Consider the following 6,523-nt stretch of genomic DNA (forward strand, 5'->3'; position numbering starts at 1 on the left):
TGTTATATCCTCCAAATCTGTTGATAGATAACACTGTAATGCTATACTAGTGTTTATATCCTTCGTTACTTTTCTTCCCATATACATTTTTGTGTTCAATTACTACCTTAGTTAAATTTCTTAGAAGTAGAATTATTAGGTCAAAAAGTATATAATTTTTTATAGTTTCTGATAGATGCTGGTTATCCAATATGATATGTTTTGATATCCAATATCAAAGGCTTTATAATTCCCACTCCCAAAAGCAGAGTAAGTATGAGAGAACACATTTTATATACCTTTGATAATTCCAGGTATAGTTACCTTTTGAAACTTTAACCATTTTATTTTTTTAAAGTAAAATCACTTTTGAGAAATTAATATTTGTTTGGTTGTACAGCATATATCAAAATGCTAGCCAGGAGACAAAAGCAAAAGTCCCTGAGCTAAGTCTACCTTTTCTGCCCAAATGTCCAGTTAAAATTCAGTTTATTGGATAGTCGATACACTGCCCTCTTGCTATCCAGTCCAAAAGACTTGAAGGTCTTTAGATTTAGAGACCTTTTATAGCAAATGTGTTACTAAGAAAATCTGTCCAATCAGTCACAATTCCTTAAAAGGAATTCCACTGCAGGAATGCAGTGTCAAGACATGAAAGTGAGCACTCTTAAAAATATAGATGCCATTATTTTTCATGCTTTAAGAAGTAATACAGAAGCTTTACATCTTTCAAATAAACTTCTTTAGATAGTCACTCTGTCTACAGTATGTAGTCCCATGTAACTATACTGCAAAGGGAAAATTAAGCTAAAGCAGTATTCTGAATGCCATTCAGTATTTTTAGGTTTACTCTTTCTTTTTGGCAAGTTAAAACATTTTTTCCCTTTACTTTTAGGGACTGTGATGACTTAATTGAAAATCACTTTCTTAACTACAGTGAGTAACTATTTTAATTAACACCAAGAAAAAAACCCAAAAAGTGCTTAGAGTCAGCTATAGAAGATGATCTGGGGGATTCCCTGGTGGCACAGTGGTTGAGAATCCACCTGCCAATGCAGGGGACACAGGTTCGAGCCCTGGTCGGGGAAGATCCCAAATGCTGCAGAGCAACAAAGCCCATGGGCCACAACTACTGAGCCTGCGCTCTAGAGCCCACAAGCTACAACTATTTAGCCCACGAGCCACAACTACTGAAGCCTGCGCACCTAGAGCCCATGCTAGGCAATAAGAGAAGCCACTGCAAGGAAGAATAGCCCCCGCTCGTGCAACTAGAGAAAGCCCGCGTGCAGCAACAAAGACCCAACGCAACCAAAAATAAATAAATAAATAAATAAATTTATTAAAAAAAAAAGATGATGATCTGGCAACCGTGTAGAAAATACTATGCTCTATTAGTATTTCTTTTTTTAAACCTCATATGGTGCCTTAGGTATCCACTTCATGAGATGCTACAGAGGTACGCTTGGCTTTACATAAGCTAAAATAAATAAGAGTGAACAGACATTCTTACCTTCAAATAAAGATTTCTTTGGCCTCTTTTCTATTCTAACATTCAGAATTCATGTGGCTTTCTATATGAATTAATAGAAGAGACAGCACAAAGGTTAAATGGTTCTTTAGTACGTTAAGAGCTTCATGACTGTAATTCCCTCTTTGTAATTGTGAGTCTAGTACAGTAAGCACTGCCTTAATTAAATATTGTGGGATGTAACCACTGCCAACTTATTTTGACTGCAAAATGAATATCAAAAATAACCTTATAAGAAATACATGGCTTAAATTCACCTATTAGTATGCGGTTATATATTATGCTCCAAAGAATATACTGTTAAATATCTTGTGGGAGGGGGAGTAGGGCGATACACAAAACTTTTTTCCTTTAAGATCAACAGATGCTAATGAGAGAAACGTACCAAGCTAACGAAATCAGTAAGTTATGTCTTCAACTGGTCAATTTTAAGTTTTTAAGTAAAACCACATAATACAAAACACTGAGAAATTACCTTTAATTTGCTACTAGCTTTAGAAACAAGAACTACTTACCAAATCCTTAAGATCTATTCTTAAAATTGCAAAGACCTGCAAAAGGGCTGCAATGGCCAAGGTGCTGCAAAAGAGTCAACTGCTATGCCTGATTTTTGATCACAAATTTGAGGGGACATTCCTCTTCCTAGGCATGATTTGTTCTCCTCCAGGAGGCAAAGATTTGAACTTCTTTCAAAATCTAAGTGGCCAAAAATTTATCAGCATCACGTATCCAAATTTGTCACAGAAAAGACTTCAAGTTACAATTCTTAAATACTCTGATGTATATAGTGCGTGCAGGTTGAAACTCTGATCATCACATGGGCAACAAAGGCCTGAGACACATTCCTTCCTTGAGTCACAAAAGAAGCCACAGCGTCCTCACCCCACTCCCACATCAACATCAGAAAAGCCCCTTCTCCCTTCCCGAGTAATCACAGGGGAGTGGATAAAATACCAGTGGCCAGGTTCACAAGGCCAACACTCAGAATTTCAAGTTTTTCTTGTTTCTATGCCTGTGTAGCAAGACATTTAGTGATTTACACTCCCGAGAAACCAGAGAAAACACGCAAATACTATACGTTGAATGAAGCTCCTAAAATTTGTAGGTGCTTTCTGTTCACATTCAAGACAGTCGTAACTCAGCTGGAGTTCCCCTGAAGCCAAATACTAGGAACAGCTTTATCAACCCAGCGTCTGGAACAATCGCTAGAACTCCCGCGTGCAGGGGCGGGGGAGGAAACATTCGTGTCAGCTGAACCTTTTCTTTAAAAAAAAAAAAAACTTGCTGCCTGGGACGTTTACCGAGTTCAACAGAGAACCCAAAAATAGCTCTCCCATGACAGTGACAGAGGGAGTCGCTAAGAATCTAAAGGGGATTTTTTCTTTTTTAAGCCGGTAACATCCGAGCGACGGGAAAATACAGGAGGCGATTTCCTTTTCTGGGAAGGGTAATGCGCGGGGTGGAGGAAGTCGGGCCGAGAAAGTTGGCGCGAGATTCCAGCTGGGGGATGGAGTGAGCCGGGGAGGTGGTCCCCACCGGCCGGCGGAGCAGAGGTGAGGAGACAGGGGGCGGCGGCCCCAACCTGTGGGAACCCAGGGGAGAGGAGGCGGCGTCCCCAACCCGTGGGAAGCCAGGGGCGGCGTCCCCAAGTGAGAAACAGAAGAGGAGGAGGCATCCCAGCCCGTGGGGAGAGAGGCCGCCACCGCCGGGAGCCGTCAGAAAGAGACTCACCGCTCCGGTCCGCTGGGCCGCCGACTACGCCCGGCCGCAGAACTCCACTCAGCCAAGGTGCCAGGAGAGAAAGGCACCGCATTCCAAGCCGAGTGGGCCAGGACGCCAGTCCCTTGACCTGAAGGCCGCCGTTACTGCGTCCCCCGGGAGCCCGAGCCCCAACCGCGGACGCCCCTACTTCCGCCTTCTCTGCTCGCCCGGGGGAGCGAGGGGCGGGGAGCGGGCAGGGGAGGAGACAGAGCGGCCCATCCGGGCGTTGGCGCTCCCTGGCGGCGGTCCTCCACGGGCGTGCGCTGCGGCGCAGGCGTGGGTAGGTCCAGCTGTCAATCTAGAGCTCTCCCGCTGCGCTTCCGCCTCGCTTGGGTGCGAATCCCACCTGGGAATTCCTTACCCAGCAATCCTGAACTGAGATCTGTCGCGGAGTAACTGTGATCTAGTGAGCAGCAGCAACAGCAGTAATCCCAAACTGTGTGTTTATAGTTTCCCAATCCAAGCAGGAGAAAAACCCCAACTCGGCGAGATTACTTGACCTTCGGAAAGTCTTCACTCCTTCCCTAACTCCATCCTCCTTGCCAAGGAAGTTTACATGATACGTAGAGCCCTCTGTTATCACCTGGTCCTTCCCCTTCAACCAGTCCAAGGGAGTCAAACCCATATATTTAAATATTTCTTTGAAACTGCTGCCAAACACATCATCTCTTTTTCTGTCAACGTCACAAGAAAGCTATTTTTTTTTTTTTTAGAAATTCACGTTCTTTTATTTATTTATTTATTTATTTATTTATGACTGTGTTGAGTCTTCGTTTCTGTGCGAGGGCTTTCTCTAGTTGCGGCAAGTGGGGACCACTCTTCATCGCGGTGCGCGGGCCTCTCACCATCGCGGCCTCTCTTGTTGTGGAGCACAGGCTCCAGACGCGCAGGCTCAGTAATTGTGGCTCACGGGCCCAGTTGCTCCGTGGCATGTGGGATCTTCCCAGACCAGGGCTCGAACCCGTGTCCCCTGCATTGGCAGGCAGATTCTCAACCACTGCGCCACCAGGGAAGCCCAAGAAAGCTATTTTTAATTCCTTGTTTAACTGCATGCAAACCTCTAAGGAATGTAACATGAAGATGCGTGAAAGATTTTGGCCCAGCTCTGCAAATCTGACTTATCCTTCACCTCTTGGGGGAGGTATTACAGGGTGTTGGGTTTCATATGTACATGTCCCGAAACCAGAGTGCTTCATTCCAATCTAGTTTTTCCCCTTTATAAATTATTTGACTTTAAATAATTTACTTAATCTGACTTAAATTTTTTCATCTCATTAAAATAAGGATAATGACAGTACCTACCTCATTGGTAGCATTGTTGGAAGGGTAACATAAGTTAGTACATGTTAATAAATTATTTAAAACTAGGACATAGTATGTGCTCAATAAATGTTAACAATACTGTATTTCCTGCTTTCTGGCTGCTGATATTCATAAAAAATACTTATGTTTTTAAGATAAGAAACTGTCACAAGTTTTCAAACTCACTCTGCCCCCCCCTTTTTTTAAAGTGTTTTGAAATAGTTAAGACATAAAAAGAATTATACACACATCTGTGTGCTCACCACCCAGCTCAATAAATAAAACATTGCCAGTAGAATTGCCAGCTCTTGTGCATCCCTCCCCACTGATTCCCAGGGCCCTGTAAAAATAAATTCCCTATGTGATGGTGAAGAGATCATTATATAAAACTGAGAGATGGAGAAAAAGAAGAACAAGGGAGGTAGACTTTCCTCCACGTATTAATATGTGCTCTGGGGCAAGTTTTGTAACTTCTACGAACTTCAGTTTCCTAAACCATAAACTAGGGGATAATATTTACCTTCCAGGCTGTTGTCAGCATCAACTAATAAAAATGTACGTGAGAGAACCCAGCACTGGGCTTTCAGAAAGATTAGATATTGTGTGTGTATTTCACCATTTTCACACATGTCCTTGAGGGACTTCCTCCTACTTCTACAGATCCTATTTATTCTTCCCTGTTTATACTGGTAGAGAGTGTTGGCGCTCACCCACGCCCTGGGCACACAGGAGATTTACACTACCCTGTCCCCTTGCAGTCAGACGGCGCCATATGACTAGTTCTGACCCACAGGCTGTTCAGGGGAAGGGGTGTGTGTCATTTTAAGACCAAAGCATTTGATTTTCATTGAAAGACCCTCTTCCCCACGTGACAACCATGGGTGGGGCAGCTGTAAGAGGCTGGATCTCTAAATTGCTGTATGGAGGGCAGTTGCCTTGGAAAGTCAATCCACCTTCATTGGACTTATATGAGCAGCAAACAAATCTCTGTTGTTTCGAGCCATTGAGATGTTAGGGTTATCTTTTCTGCAGCACAACCCAGCCTATCCTATGCAAATTCCTCCTTAAAGTCTCTTCTGATCGTTCACACCCCTACTGGACTCGGAATCAGAAAACAAAGTTTTCCTCTTGGCTCTGCCTCTTATTAAAACTGGACCTGGTCAAGTATCCTCATCTGTAAAGTTGGAATAAAATCCATCCTGTCTCCTTCTCAGAGACTTTATTAGTTCAAATGAGATCATACATGTGAAAACTCTTTGTAAACTAGGAAGCTCTATACAGGCGGAAGGAACTGAATATTCTGATCAGAAGGGTTATCTGATATGTACAGCAACCACAGTACCTAGGTTTCCTGAAATGTCACTAATTTAAAATATTTTCCAGTGTCCTATATAAGTATTCAAAGTGGGCAAAAATATCATCATGGTATCATTTCTGGGTTGCTGTTTTTCACACTCTTTGAAAACTGAAATAAGATTCACCTTGTAGGCTGTCCCAGGTAGGGGTGGGAGGGTGAGAGATTGTCCCCCATTTAGAAATAAGACGGCTCTCTAAGTTTTAAATGATAAAAGTAGAACACAGTTCTTTAGTTCAAACCATATTTATTGAACAACCATCATGTGTGTGTGGCAGTCAGCCTTGAAGATGCTATTTATGCCCATATGTGATCCCCTTGCACAATGAACAGGGTACAGCCAATAGGATGCTGTGAAAATGACAGAATGTGAATTCCTAGGCTAGATTGTCTCCAGCGTTCCAAAGGATCCAATTAAAGAATTCATAGCTGGCAAGGGAGAATTTCTTTGTGAACAAGGACAGATTCAGTAAGAAATATTCTAAGTGATTCCATCTTATTTTATTTAGGTAACAAACTCAAAACAAGTCTCAGTGCTCTATCATTTCTCTCTCCTTTCTTTCCTTCCTTCCTTCCTTCCTTCCTTCCTTCCTTTCTTT

At 42.7% G+C, this 6,523-nt stretch overlaps 1 protein-coding gene across 7 annotated transcripts in view; it reads right to left on the reverse strand.

Annotated features, from left to right (window-relative positions):
* TRAF6 (TNF receptor associated factor 6) overlaps window positions 1–3,952 on the reverse strand; it is a 28,580-nt gene extending 24,628 nt beyond the window's left edge. For 2 of the 7 annotated variants that reach the window (XM_036860560.1, XM_036860556.1), the window contains exons 1-2: window positions 3,630–3,952; window positions 1,490–1,550 (exon numbers count right to left, since the gene is read on the reverse strand). The gene's annotated coding sequence lies outside the window, so the exon portion shown is untranslated. Of the gene's footprint in view, window positions 1–1,489; window positions 1,551–2,022; window positions 2,041–3,238 lie in introns of those variants that run through there. The other 5 variants (XM_036860559.1, XM_036860554.1, XM_036860558.1 and 2 more) reach the window with 3 other exon arrangements.
* Between the last annotated feature and the right edge of the window lie 2,571 nt (window positions 3,953–6,523).

The sequence above is a fragment of the Balaenoptera musculus genome, chromosome 8, assembly GCF_009873245.2.
Source record: "Balaenoptera musculus isolate JJ_BM4_2016_0621 chromosome 8, mBalMus1.pri.v3, whole genome shotgun sequence".
NCBI classification, from domain to species: Eukaryota; Metazoa; Chordata; class Mammalia; order Artiodactyla; family Balaenopteridae; genus Balaenoptera; species Balaenoptera musculus.